Raw genomic sequence first — 13,969 nt, 5'->3', positions numbered from 1 at the left:
TGATAGCTCAGGAAAACTGCTTCCAGGAGTCATCCAACACACCCGAATTAACAAGACAGCCCTTCAGATGGAACTGCACTATCCAAATCCCTTTACACTGACCTGCAGCCCAGAAATGCTACGACAGCCACAGCAGCTGCCCCACATTAACAGATATCTGCAACTTTTAACAAGAATCAGGCACAGAGCTGTTCCAAGCCCCTGCTATAAAACTGATGAACTGAGAGGAATATCGCAAAGAGAAAGAGGAAAACCAGCATCATACCATAGCTATTTGACTGTGATTTATGTCCCATTCCACCTTGCCTTATCATAGCTAAGCCACTCAGGAGGAGAACACTACACAGGCTGGATAGAAATGGACATTGTGTGCAGTTCTGCGTCCTCGTACAGCTGCAACACGGGCTTGTAGGCAGTCCAGCCTGACCAAACCAACACTTCCTGACACCAAGAAGGTACAGATACAACCGCGGGGTGCACTGATGGTACCTGCACAGCCACACAACGCTGCCTGTGCTCCCCGAGTTCTGCTACAGCCTTGCAATGTGTGCAGCATAAACCACAGCATCCATCCCCTGGGGAGCAGCGCTGCCTTGGATGTGCTGACATCTTTATCAACAGCCGTAAGCAGCCGTCACTGTACAGACAGCTGGGGGAGAGAGAAGGTGATCCCTGGCACCGAGCTGACAGCCAGACCGCTTTGCCAGTTTTCAGAACCAGACTTTCCACTGTTTTGTTTCAAAGTGACATTTTTGTTTCCTTGTCTAAAAACTGATATTGTAAAGAAAAATGGTTGAATGTATGTCAGAAATAACCCCTGAATTGTTTTTAGGAAAAGTGAAAGATTTCAGTTGCCCCAGTATTATATTTTTATCCAGGATAAAAAAAGCAGCAAGTTTTCTGTTTAGCATGAACACACTTTCTTTAACGATTTCCGACTTGGCCAACTACCTCAGATATCTGTACTTCCCACAGCTATTCTGTAACTTGTTGGGGAAGGCTGAATGCGTCTACTTATAGCATCAAACCGAAGCATTCTGAATTGCCCTTGTGATGGGTAAGCAGCGTTCCCCATTGAAGTCTGAAGATCCAGTCCTCTGCATCACAATTAAAGCACCTTTATAAAGGTGTGGAGCCCAGAGCAGCCACTGCCTTTCAGTGGTGAAATAACTATTTGTGCAGCGAGCTCAGTAACACAAGGGAAAGCTGCCCAGTATGTGAAAAGATCCAGGACACCATACATATTTTTTTCAGTTTCTTTTTCCCACCAGTGCTAACGTTATCCAGCTCACACATGGCTGAACTAGAGCGTCCCTTCCAGGAGGATATCCAGGTTCAAGGTGAGGCATCCAAGCCAGAAGGAGCTTCCCCCTTGCCTTGGTCAGCCCCTCCACTGGGTAATTACCATGTTATTCCCCAGTTGTCTTCTTTCCAACCTGAGTTCAACTTCCATCCTGTAACACATCTGAAATTCTCTCCTGGTGCAGGGAATTGCCTACCACGATCACATTGCTTCTGAACTTTCTCTTCAGTGAGCCAAACAAGCCGAGCTCCTGAAGCCTGCCTGCCCCTGTAGCTCCAGACCTTGGCTCACCCCATTACCGTTGAGGTATCCTTCAGCATGTATTCGAGAAGAAAACAAAAGCCATCACATGCCATTTGTAAGGCCATGAGCTTTGTCCTCTGCCAGCCAGCATCCCCCAGTGGAACCACGCCAGCTGCCAACACCTACCTGCACAAACTGCACGTGTCAGGAGGAAGGGAAGCACAGGCTCCAGAGCTCCTCAGAGGTTTTCACGAGCAGTTGCAAACATTTCCTGATGCTAGGGATTCATCAGCCTGCAAGTCTGTTCTCTGCCCTGGTGCTGTGTAACTTCCATGAGTCGCACGTGCTGTTTGAGATGGTTTCACTGAAAATGGCACCTGTCCATAGGGAAGGCGACAACTCTGCAAACAAATGGCTCATTCATTAGGTACATGCAGGGGAGGGATCCAAGGAAGGGATTTTATCAACAAACCCCGCTCCAGGTACCGTTGACAAGCAGAGTTTCCAGTCAAGGCATTCCAGCCGATGCTGTTCCTTTCTGGAGCCAACTCCTCCACTGTTGAGCCTCTGTCCAAAGAAAATATGTTAAAATCAATGCCCTTAAAAATGACAAGCCCTGAAAAAATGCTTTCTGCAAACAGAGATGGTCAATCCAAAGCCGCTCAGGAGGCAAACTCCAGCTGCCAGGCTGCCTGTCACAACACTCGCCCCCAGTTTTTCCCCAGTAAAATATTGCTCACCTTGCTGGACCCAGCAGGCTGCTGCTTGCTTGTGAAGGCAGCGCTACAGAAGTGGGGAGCAGGCTGTGCCTTGCTCTATTTGTTCAGTCTGGAGAAAGGCAGAGCTGCCCCTCGACTCACACCACTTCCCCATGGCAAGCATATCCCGACACAGAGGGGGCTCGGTGCTCCCCGTGGGCTGTGCTGGTGGTCTCCAGGAGCAGGCTTTGCTCTCTCAGCAGCAGCTGTAATTATGGAACCTAAGCAAGCAGACAAACAAGGAGCTGAGTGATTTTGAGAGTGAATTTAGGGCTTGTGATAACAAAGATGGAAAAGTGCTGCAGACAGACAGGACATGGGGGAACACTGGAGTTTTTCATCTGGTTTGACCAAGGCAACCCGGCAGGGAGCTGCTGATTCAGCCCTGGAGCCATGCACAGCAGAAGCAGCAAGCAGACGTCCCCTGTGGGCCCCAGAAATTCCTCTGAGATCCCATCCAGCTCTGCCAACACCCAGAGCAAATACCCCCTAAACCCCAGCACTTACGGCTACCATCAAAACACAGTCAGCCTCCTGAGACCTGAACCTTAGACCTCACTCTCCCCATATACCATGCCCCTCTACCCAAATCCTCCGTGTCACCTCCCTCCTAACCTACAGCCACCTCCCCACTTCGTCCCAGCCTTCCTGCATGCACACCACAAACTCCAGCAAGCCATGAATCAGCGACATTGCAGGAGCAGCAGGGATCATTACTGCTTTAAACGGAGAGACAGTCTGGCCATTAAAAGAAACGATTAAGGGAAATGGTGGATTATCCACCACGTGTTCTCCTCAGACCAAGAATGGCAGAAATGTTTTAGCCAGCAGTGAGTTAGTGGGCTCAGTGGTGAGGTTAATGGACAAAATTTTATAGTCTGCTCTTCGAAAGGTCAGGCCAGATAAGGCCTTCGATGTTTCCGGCACTAATATGTCCATATCTCTGAACAAATGGATGAGGGAATAATAAAGAGTCTCTTCCAGGCCACTCTATTCATAAGCTCAATTATGGGAAAGTTTACAGAACGGTAGAGTTTTCTCCTCCGTTTGCCATGGAGGGAAGCCAGTCCCAATCTGTGTTCAGTGCCATCCCAGCACGTTCTGGATCAGGTTATCAATGCTGACCACCCTGTCTCCATCACAAAGAACAAACCTGCCCACCAAACACAGCTTTACTTTGGAGCAAAGGCTTGAGCCCAGGTTCTGTGAATGGCAAAAGCTGCTCCCACAGCCCAGGTACCCTTTGAAGGAAACACTGGCAGTGGAGGGAGGTTATATTGGGGTGAGCACCCATCTGCTCCTTGAGCCACTGAAGTCCTTTGGGTCCCACATCCATGCAGGTGGCCGTGGCTTCAGCTGCTGGCTTTGTGTTCACTTTGTGCTCGCTCAGTCACCAGCAAAGTGCAATTTCCACAGCAGCACCGGGAGCAGGCGATGCTCCAGCCGGCCACCTGCAAAGAATCAGCATCTTCCTACACCATCTTCTGGGCACTGAGAGCTCCTCTTTCAGCACTGTTTCTTCGATGCCTGCAAAGTAATTAGCAATAGCTCCTACCACCGTCCTCTAATGGGAGATGGCCTCATTAATTACATTGCACTGACTCAGCTTAGCATGCTCAGAGATAACAAAAACACTGTTAGCCCTCCTCCCAAAATAAGCAGCAAGCTCGCATTTTTCAGACACTTACACAAAGATCCCGCGATAAAAATACGACACCTTGGGTTTAAATACTTTCCATAGTGCCTTGGAGTATCCTCAGGGCTAAATATTCCCTAAAAGAATCAGCTCGCCCCCTCCTAAACTGCCTGCACCAAACAGAACGCTATTTTAGGGTGCCCAGGGGAAACAACAAAAGGCACTGAGGTAAGAAGGATGGAATAACCCTGCTTAGACTGTAATGAAGCATTGGTTTTAATATATACCTGTATCACCTTAGGTGCACCGAGAGCCCTTAGCAGTAGGACATATTTCACAGCATGACCTCTCCTGCCCCCACCAAGGTCACTGGTGCAACGCTCGCTCCGCAGAGGAATCTCCTAGGCTGGCTCATCAACCTCTTCGAAATGAATGTGGTTGCTAATATAGACTAATCTGCATATCGCTCAGGATGTTAATGCCCTTCGCTTATGAACCCCACCATTCTGCAATGCCTCTGCAGTATATCACAACAGCTTTACAACCCAAACTTGCAGGGTGCCTGTTGAAGCATTTTACAATATATGTGGCACTTAACCTACTACATCCACGGGTTCAGGTTTGTCCCCTCTGACCTTAAACACATCAAAGAACGTAATTTAGGAGTGCTACCCCTATAGCTATTAGAAAAAGGTAGGAGGGTTGAATCACCTTGCAGAAGCGTCCCTTTTTCTCTGCTGATTTTTAGGGAGCCTCCAGGAACTAGGGAAGGAGCCATCCCATAGCAGCTACTGTATGGTAAGAGTGAGGCCAGGGCTTCTTTAAGGCAGAAAAAATGGGTTTATCTGGGAAAAGAAATAATGTTGCTACTCAACATTTTGAAGATGTTTTGAAATGTTTAGTTCTCCTTCCTAAGTACATTTGTTTCAAAAAATCATCAACATTTAATTTTTAAAGAGGGTTTTAAATGGTTTTAGAGTATGCAGTTGAAGCAAAAATGAATCAAACTAAACATTTAGGGTATTCTATTTATATTGCTAAATAATCTTCCTCTTAGCATGATCAGAAAGAAACATTTTTTAGTTTAACAACCAAAAGTAAAAAAATCAATTATTCAGAGATCTAGTGCTGAGCTCTTTTGAAAAATCTACCTTTTTGATACGCTTGAGATCTTTTAAAGATATTAAGAAGCATGGCCGTGTGCACTAAATTAAAGGGAGCATCAAAATAATAGATGCAAAATGAAGGCTGTGCTTAAAACAAATCTCCATAAAAATCAGTGAAAACATTTAACGATTGTTTATATTTCTAATAAAACAAGTGATTTTTTTCAATTATAACGGAGATGCAATCTTTCTTAAAAGTACAGCAAGTGCAAATACTCAGTACTAGAGAAACCAGGCTGGGAAACCACATATATACAGAAAATAGGTCATGTTCTACTGAATGAAAGAGAGAAGGAAAAGTGGAAAATTAAAAGCAAAAGGCAAATTGAACTCCAGTTCTTATTTCTCAACAGCGTCCTTTAAAAAAAAAAATACCCGTTAAGTTTCCTTTCCAAACACTGAATCAACAGGGAAAAGGGCACTGGGATTTGACCCTCCTTTAATAATACATTGGCAGTTTTTCCTTTTGGAGGAAAGGCATTTTATAAGAGGAAAGACAAATAATCCCAACTAGATTAATAAATTTGTTAACAGAGAGAGCTGAAAAAGGAAGTACCACAAATCAGGACAGACCCTGTGTTTTTATTTTAGCACTGTTTTTATTTTAGCACCTTTTCTTTAAGTAAAAGAAATGCAAAAAATAATATTTGGAATACCACTGGGTGTTAGGGAAAACAGAGCCTACCCCGAGCTGCCGGGAGGAGATCAGCCCCACTGAGCAGCTGAAGGACCAAAGCACCAGAGAGCAGAGGTGCGGCGGGGAGAAAACCCACTCTCCTCCTTTCCTTCTTGTTTTCACTCCTGGCTCAGAGGTCGCCGGTTTATTTAATTAACCAAGTGGTGTATCCCAGTACTCATTCTGCTCTCGGTTATCACACCGAAGGAGTTTCAACAGCATCGCCCCAGTCCTGTGTTTCTGGCAGGAATGGGACAAAGGTTTCAGGTAACCTGGAGGAGTGAAAATATTAGGAAGGGAAAAGTACGGGTCAAAAATGGGCACTGCTGTCAGGTTTGGGGTTGGATTCTGAATTGCCCTATTTGGGGATTTGGGGGTTGCACAGGCTGGTTGGTATACAGGGATCAGGATGTTTTAGAGGCATTTATACCTCTGCCCATAGAAGAATGACTACAGTGGGATGGATCAAAGCAGCTTCTAGCCTAGATCCCAGGGAAGGTTACAAGAGGGCAGGGACCTGCCAGCTCAGCACCGTGCCTGTGGGGGCCCAGTACCACAGGGGGGAACCTGGCATAAATCTCCGTTGAACTCCATCCACGTCCTTCCTAGCCCTGAGAAAATGAAGAACTGTTATGAAGGTTTCCAGTGACTACACTCAACTCATTGCTCACTGGATCCTCCCTAACAGAGGCACCAGACCTTGGGGCTGCACGCTCCGGATTCCTCTTGCATGAACTGGGCACGTTATTGCTCTGAACCTTGGAAGATAAACCCTGCAAGAGGTTGAACGAGGTAACAGTCAAGACTTCCCTTGAGTCTCTACAGCATTAAAAATGCCCACTGGGCACGTGGAGCTCAACTATCCTTCAGTAGCAACTTCACATCTCAGAGAGGGTTCTTGCCCCCAGCAAAGTCCATCCTGAAATGGGCCAGAAGTGAGATCAAGAGGAGAACAAACCCTCTTAGTTCAAGGAAAGAAATTTAGCCCCTGACACAAAATAGTCACTCTCTCAGAAGCAGGTACAAAACCTCACCAAGGGACAAAATTACTCCCTGGTGCCACGGACTTCAGTGGGTGTTTTAAGGAGAGCTAATCTTGCCCCAGCTGGAGACTGGACCACACTTGTCTTGACATCCCTTTTTCCCTAATCCTCTCGTTCATTTTGTATCCTTCCTTATCTCATGCTTCAAAAACAAAAACAAAAGATCCCCAAAACAACCAAAAGGCAGGAATGAACTCTTGCTAACATTCTCTTCATGATTACTGTATAAATAATAATCCAGTAAAATGAGTGATACAAATCTCCTTTAATGACTCAGTCACCAGATTTCTGCCCTTGCCTTTCAGACCTCAGCATCACTAGTGTTTTGTCTCCTACCCATCAACTGATACTTAAATAATGCATAAAACTGTCTTATTAAATGCATGTTGAATATTTATTTGGAAGCTCATCACAAGTTGAAAGATAACCTTCATTTCCAATTCCCTTTGGGATAATCAGCTAATTGGGTATCAGCAGAAGCTCAGCCTCTTCAGTCTGCTGCTAGTCAGTGTTGGAGCCCCTCCTAACAATGCCTTCTGCACGCAGGGAGAGGCTCGGTCCCTCGTGCCACTTTGTCTAACCCAGGCTAATCCACAAGGAGTACAAAAAGGGAGAGATATTAAAAAGTCACAATCACCCACCTCTTCATCCTCCTTTGTGAGTTTGGGCCAGGCACTGGTAGGAAAGAGCCAATGACTTCCTTCACGTAACTGCTTAAACCAAGTCCTGGCCGCTGAGGCTTTCACAGAAGCTCAGAAGTAACTTGGGACCTCCTGGCAGCAGTGCAGCAAGATCATAGAATCATAGAATCATAGAATCATAGAATCATAGAATCATAGAATCACAGAATCCTAGAATCATAAAGGTTGGAATATCCCTCCAAGACCATCTGGTCCAACCACCCCTCTACCATCAATGTCACCACTAAACCATGTTCCCAGCACCACATCCAACCTTTCCTTGAACACCCCAGGGATGGTGACCTCACCACCTCCCTGGGCAACCCGTTCCAAGATCTCAGACTTGCTTCTTCCTTATACAGGTCGCATTAAAAAATCTGGTGATAAATTCAGTTCCTAAAATTTCAGAGCCTGCGGGTACAGCCTGGCCTGTATCTGTCTCCGACCTGCAGAGTTGTTCCCCGTTTGTCACAGGCAGGTAGTTGTTAATGAGGCCGGGTCCTCAGCTATGCCCCTGGGGCAGCAGACAGCCCCACCTTCTGATGAAGATCCTTCTCTCCTCTTGTAAGAGCCCACGGGCTCGGTGTTGTAGAGCTGCTCCAGACCCCTGGGATGGAACAGTTAAACATTAGAAGGCATTTGGTAAATAGTCCTTTATTCAGCTCTACCGACTGTTTTCTTTTGTTTCTTTGTAAGGAAATGTGACCGTCTCAATGAATTAGAGAGTGGGAGTTGCATTACATCAACCTGGTAAAAATATACAAAGGACTGGTCACAGGAGGGCCAGCCTAGACACACCTCACTTCTCCGAGCATTACATCAAATGCCCATTGACGGCACACAGAAGCCACCAAGCCCCTTCTCCAGTGGGCAGCTGCTGGTTCCTGACACGTCACACAGTATGAGACCTGACAAACCAGCACGTGGAAGAAATTTAGCCATGCCCAGAGCTTGGCAGGTCTTTGGCAGCTGCTGCAAATAGCTGCGCAGGGAGCAAACAGAAGCACTTCTGTGTAATACTGTCTTTCAGGCTTGTCGAGTTCACTTGTAGAGGAAATTCAGTCAAACAACACTTGTACAATAAACGCCTACTAATTTTCATACACTTGATTATTGCAAATTAATGCGATTTCCCTCCTTCATGGGGTCAGCTTCTCCCATCACTGTGCACGCCAAAGAGTGCTCCACCAGCCCATGGCGAGGCATCCCATGGGACACAGAATCGTGCTGCTCAGAGTGAACCATTTCTATATTTGCGCTCAGGAATTATTTTCAGTCACCCCCCTTTTCTCTCCCCACACCTGCATCGCTTTCAGCTGGACCCTTCTTACCTGCGGCCACTGCAAGGAAACGCAGGCAGAGCTGCAGAGCCTCCTCATAAATGTAACCTCTGATTTTCACCAGCTACAGACTTCCTCCTGCAGAGAGAGCAAGAATGAAAAATGCATGAGAAAAAGAATGAAAAACACATGAAAATCCCAGTGCATGTTCCCCACTTACCAAGTGGTGAGGCACGGTATGGATTTTCTAAGAGTCCCAAGAAAGCTTACTGTTTTGTGAGTTAAAACTACGTGATGACTGGGTCCTGTGAGGAAGATCCAATCTGTGGGGTTTTTGTTCAAATTAAGTCTAGTAACAACAAACGTGGGGCGTTATGCACCTGTGGAATGAGACAGCATGCAGAGAGAGTGTAGGTGTCGGCCTGCCCTGACACCAAACCCCCCAGGATGACAAGCGGAGGAGAAAAGCAACACACAGCAGCTGAGCCACTGGCACCACCTGGAAGAAAACAGAGCCATAAAACTGAAAAATGGGCACTTTAAGGACTGATATCTGCTTACTTCAGGCATCCACCTTAGGAGATGAGGAACCACATCCTCCCATCACAAATTAAAAGGCAGTTTCTTTTGCCACTCCATGTGTGCCTGGCAGAGGCAGGGCTGCCCAGGGACGTGGTTAGGGATCTGCATGTGTCCGGCCGTCTGGGCCCGAGCCAGAGGGACCCCATGAAGAGACAGGAGCTGCCTCTGCCCCACCACCCAAGAGCTCAGCAGCTCTTCCCTCGTCCTCCCCACGAGGCGGCTGGGATCCAGCGGGATGGACAAACCCTGCCCAGGAGCCACAGGTCTCTTCTCGCCTCTCTGCATGGATGATCACAGAACTGTAGGGGTCAGAAAGGACCTCCAGAGATCATCAGGTTCAACCCCCCTGCCAAAGCAGGTTCCCTAGAGCAGGTTGCCCAGGTAGGCATCCAGACAGGCCTTGAATATCTCCAGAGAAGGACACGCCACAACCTCCCTGGGCAGCCTGTCCCAGTGCTCCGTCACCCTCACCGAGTTCTTTCACATGTTGGTGCGGAGCTTCCTGGGCTCCATTTTGTGGCCACTGCCCCTTGACCTGTCCCCACAAACCACTGAAAAGAGGTTGCCCAAACCCCTCTGTCTCCCACATTTACGATATTTGTAAACATTGATAAGATCCCCCCTCAGTCTTCTCCAGGCTGCACAGCCCCAGGTCTCTCAGCCTCTCCTCACAGGGAAGATGCTCCAGGCCCTGGATCATCTTTGTGGCCTTTTGCTGGACTCTTTCGAGGAGCTCCCCGTCTTTTTTGCGCTGGGAAGCCCAGAACTGGACACAGTGCTCCACGTGAGGCCTGATCAGGGCAGAGTAGAGGGGGAGGATCACCTCCCTTGACCGGCTGGCCACACTCCTTTTAATGCACCCCAGGATCCCATTGGCTTTCTTGGCCACCAGGGCACCCTGCTGGCTCACGGCCTACCTGTCATCCACCAGGACCCCCAGCTCCTTCTCTGCAGCGCTCCTAATGGTAAGTGAAATATTTTCACAGCCGATCATCTACATATGAACATCCACCACGTGCAGGCAACAGACCCAGCATGTTTCTTCTGAGAAAGCTGGCACAGCACAGTTCGTCCTCTCCCACGGAAAAGCGAGGAAGCAACAAGTGGCTCCGAGGTGCATCCAGCCCCGTGCCTGGCTCCCCCGCCGCGTTCATCGGCTCCCTGCACCGCGTCCACCGCCAGGCTCCCCAGTTCGCCGGGACTCGGACTCGCACACAAAGAAACCCTTCGTTCCCAGCTGTTTTGAATTTTCCATGTATTTGGAAAAAGTAAAACGACTCTTTAACACCGAGAATAGTCGGTGATATTGGATTTGGAGTGTGTATGGGGGGGATTAGCCAAGCGGAAATGCATGGTGGATGTTTCACGGGTGTTTTACTCATCCAGGGAGAGAATAAAAAATGTGGCAATCGTTATTTTGTGGGATATTTAATTCCTCCAACTAATTTTGCGTGAAACTGGCTTTAGTTTTCATTCCCTCCTCTTTTTCTGGTTTTCTTTTTAAACTCTTCTCCATGCTCTTCTCTTCCTTCTTGGAAAAAGGAGGGGAAATGAGAAATGAAGAATTCACCTTTCCCCATACTGTAATTTTTTTCAGACCGCTCTGTCAATCCATAATCCACTTCTCCTCCAGGTAGGCCCCAGGTAGCCTTTGACATGTTTTAAAAACTCGATGCCTAGAGTAAGGCTCCTAATTCCATGCTTAAGCACCAAAAAACGTGAGCTGGTTTTAAAAAATGCTGAGCACGCAGCAGCTCCCAATAAATTTCACACCCCTGCAAAAGTCCTGTTGTCGGGAACTGTTTTCATCCTTGCGTTTGCAGGTTGCCTTCATTACTTCCTTCCCTTGGGTCACAAAAAGGCTGTTAGTGACATCTTCCATTTACCAGGTGCGGTAGTATAAATTCAGAGTAACTCCACTAAACTTAATGTGCTTAATGTAGATACTCTGGATTTGCGTTGCTGCAAATGAGATCAGAATTTGTCCCAGCCACAGGAGCCAGAGGGAGGTCAAATGCTTTACATACATTACCTCCTCTTCAGCATGCTAATGATGTGCAATTTTCAAATGCTTCTCCCCAGACGCTGCAGTTCCAGGAACAGCACTAAAAGCATTAAAAGGATGCAAGGCAGACTTTGCTACTGGAGGAGGTGATGCCCAGCAAAGCTACGAGCCTGACTGCAAGCAAACTCTATTTTAGAAAGCAGAGAGAGGGAAACTTTTGGCAGTTTCCAATAAAATATTCACAAATCCACCCTGGCTGATGTCACTCATCCCATTGCAGGCTACTGTAACACCTCCCATCCTCCCAGAAAACTCAGGGCTGGCCAATGCAGCAGTTCGAGCCGTGTTGGCCACGAGCACCCCTCCTCTAGCCAAGCATCCAGGCAAGGGGAGAGGTCCACAGTGGCCCTCATGGCCATCAGGATGCAATCGGCTGTCCCCAAAGCGCCAGGACAGGGCCCTGCCAGCAGCCTTCAGTCACAGCTGCTACTCGGGCTTCTGCTTTGCCTGACACAGACAAAAACCTCGCCTGCTTTCTGGTGCGGCCATGCCCTGCCATCTGTTAATGGTTTTCCTGAGGTTACCTGTGCAGCTCGATCGTTTGAACACGGGCAGGAGCACATGTGGTTTTAAGCTGGATGTTAATTGGAAACATTTAGTGTGTCAAACATATGATTAATGCACGGAGTTTTAATTGAAACGAACCAGAATTCTGCAGATCCGCTTCTCCTTCCCCACTGCAAGACTTCTGGGGCATAAAGAGCTTATTTTAAAGCAAAACAAAGTCAGAGACTTGGCCAGGGTAAAGCAGCCTATTTGTATTGGAGGCAATGAAGGCTACTTGCTCCGTCTTAAAATCTGGCCTGAAAACCGAAGACTACATTAAAAATTATAAGAAAAATGTCACAACACTGCTCTACATTGCTTTCTTATTAACAAACATATCTGCGAGGCATGATTAAGGGTGCTCATCATTCCCATTGTAATTACGAGGTATTATTTGTAATATCATTTTAAATTTGCCTCTTGGTAATCCACTGAAGAAAATCTGATTTCAGTTCACTTCATTATTATGTTTTTGCTGTCAAAATAATGCAGAACTGCTTTGTTTTGACCAATGGAACAGACCCAGTTTTCATGGGACAAAAAGGATCATAATGAGTGGAAAGGAATAAAAAAAAGAGCAAGAAACAATGAAGTAGTTCAGAATTCATCAGGTTCAGTATTCATTTCACAGTTTGCTTTTTTTTTTTTTTTGGTTGGGGAGAGGAGAGGAAGGGGAGGAAGGGAGGAAAGCCCAGGCCATTTAGCAAATGAAAACTTGTCACCTCTGATCTTCTGAACCTCCAGGACTTCACCAGAATGCGCAGAGTTTCTTCAGGTCAATTTTGGGACAGCTTTGCCTCGGCAGTGAATAGCAGAGCTCCAGATCTCAGAGGTCCAAACCAAATATGTTTTGAATTTTGCCATATACCTGGCTTATTACATTTCTGATAAAGAGTCCCAAGATACTACAGTCAGTGAAGGATTGACTGTTTCTAGGAGCAGCACAAACATCCGATAGCACATCCTTCACCCAGCCTGGCCACGTCCAACCATGGAAGAGCTGACAATATTCTGATGGGGTATCTGAAAAAAATAGTGGGTGACCATGAAAAGAAAGGCAATCACGTACGTTTACAAGGCAAGGATTTAAGTTCTGGCCTGTTCTAATCATAAATTTTCTTAATATCTTTGAAACTTGTTATTTTGATGTAATTGCCTGTGAATATTTGCAATACACTGTCAAGTTTTAAGGCTGCTGAATGCTTTTCGCTCTCACTTGGTTACACAACTTTGCCAAACTTTAACGATTTGAGATGGGATTTTACAGGTGAATAACCTGACTCCAGCAACATTTTTTCTTTAATTTATATCTCAAATGACCTGCCCCTTTCTGAGATGAGGACAGAAACAAAAATAACGTTCTCCAGCTAAGTTAAACTGTTTGAGCAACATTTGCCTTAAAAATTCCTCACTGCCTTTCACACTTCGGAGCAGGCATTTTATTGGGGGTATCCCTGCGGTTGTCCTTGAGAAAATGTGGGCAAATTTACAAGCTTTTGTAAAGTCAGAGTTTGCAGAGGCTCAGAAATGCCTCCGCTTGCAGAAACCTCAGTGCACGGAGCTGGCCCTTCCCCAGCTGGGCGCAGAGCAGGACGGCATGGCCAGCACAGGATGGACGGGAGCTCCTGGTACAAACCACTCGGCTGCAACTCGCTGCCCCTCAGCTCAGCGTAAAAAGACCTTTGTGCCCTGCTAATACAGGAGAGGCAAGAGCTAGGGAGCTTTGAACAGGGAGCTAGGAGCTACACCGGCACCAAGATCAGGTAAAAGCAAAGGCTAAGCACCACCAGGCAGGCGCATGGAGGAAAGGCGTTCAGTCCTGGTGAACAAACCTGTATCAGACTGATCCTTGCTGCTGGCACGAATGAGAAAACCCAGGGCACAAGCACCGAGCTGCAGCATTGGCTGGAACAAGGACCCACAGCAGGGAGCTGTCAGGCTCCGCAGGCAAAAGCGTGCCCAGGCTCAGGTCCCCAAAGGGATCCGCAATG

The 13,969-nt window shown here is 47.1% G+C and overlaps 1 long non-coding RNA gene across 3 annotated transcripts in view; it reads right to left on the bottom strand.

Annotated features, from left to right (window-relative positions):
- LOC110351399 (uncharacterized) overlaps positions 1–13,969 on the bottom strand; it is a 172,977-nt gene that overhangs the window by 50,533 nt on the left and 108,475 nt on the right. For 2 of the 3 annotated variants that reach the window (XR_011804079.1, XR_011804081.1), the window contains exons 5-11: positions 8,837–13,001; positions 7,467–8,112; positions 5,792–6,054; positions 4,652–4,785; positions 2,287–3,831; positions 2,033–2,113; positions 1,733–1,947 (exon numbers count right to left, since the gene is read on the bottom strand). This is a non-coding gene — a long non-coding RNA (uncharacterized lncRNA). Of the gene's footprint in view, positions 1–1,732; positions 1,948–2,032; positions 2,114–2,286; positions 3,832–4,651; positions 4,786–5,791; positions 6,055–7,466; positions 8,113–8,177; positions 8,253–8,836; positions 13,002–13,969 lie in introns of all 3 variants that reach the window. The other variant, XR_011804080.1, reaches the window with a different exon arrangement.

The sequence above is a fragment of the Anas platyrhynchos genome, chromosome 19, assembly GCF_047663525.1.
Source record: "Anas platyrhynchos isolate ZD024472 breed Pekin duck chromosome 19, IASCAAS_PekinDuck_T2T, whole genome shotgun sequence".
NCBI lineage: Eukaryota > Metazoa > Chordata > Aves > Anseriformes > Anatidae > Anas > Anas platyrhynchos.
The sequence above is the reverse complement of the archived record's forward strand: the minus strand, read 5'-3'. Positions and strand labels throughout refer to the sequence as shown.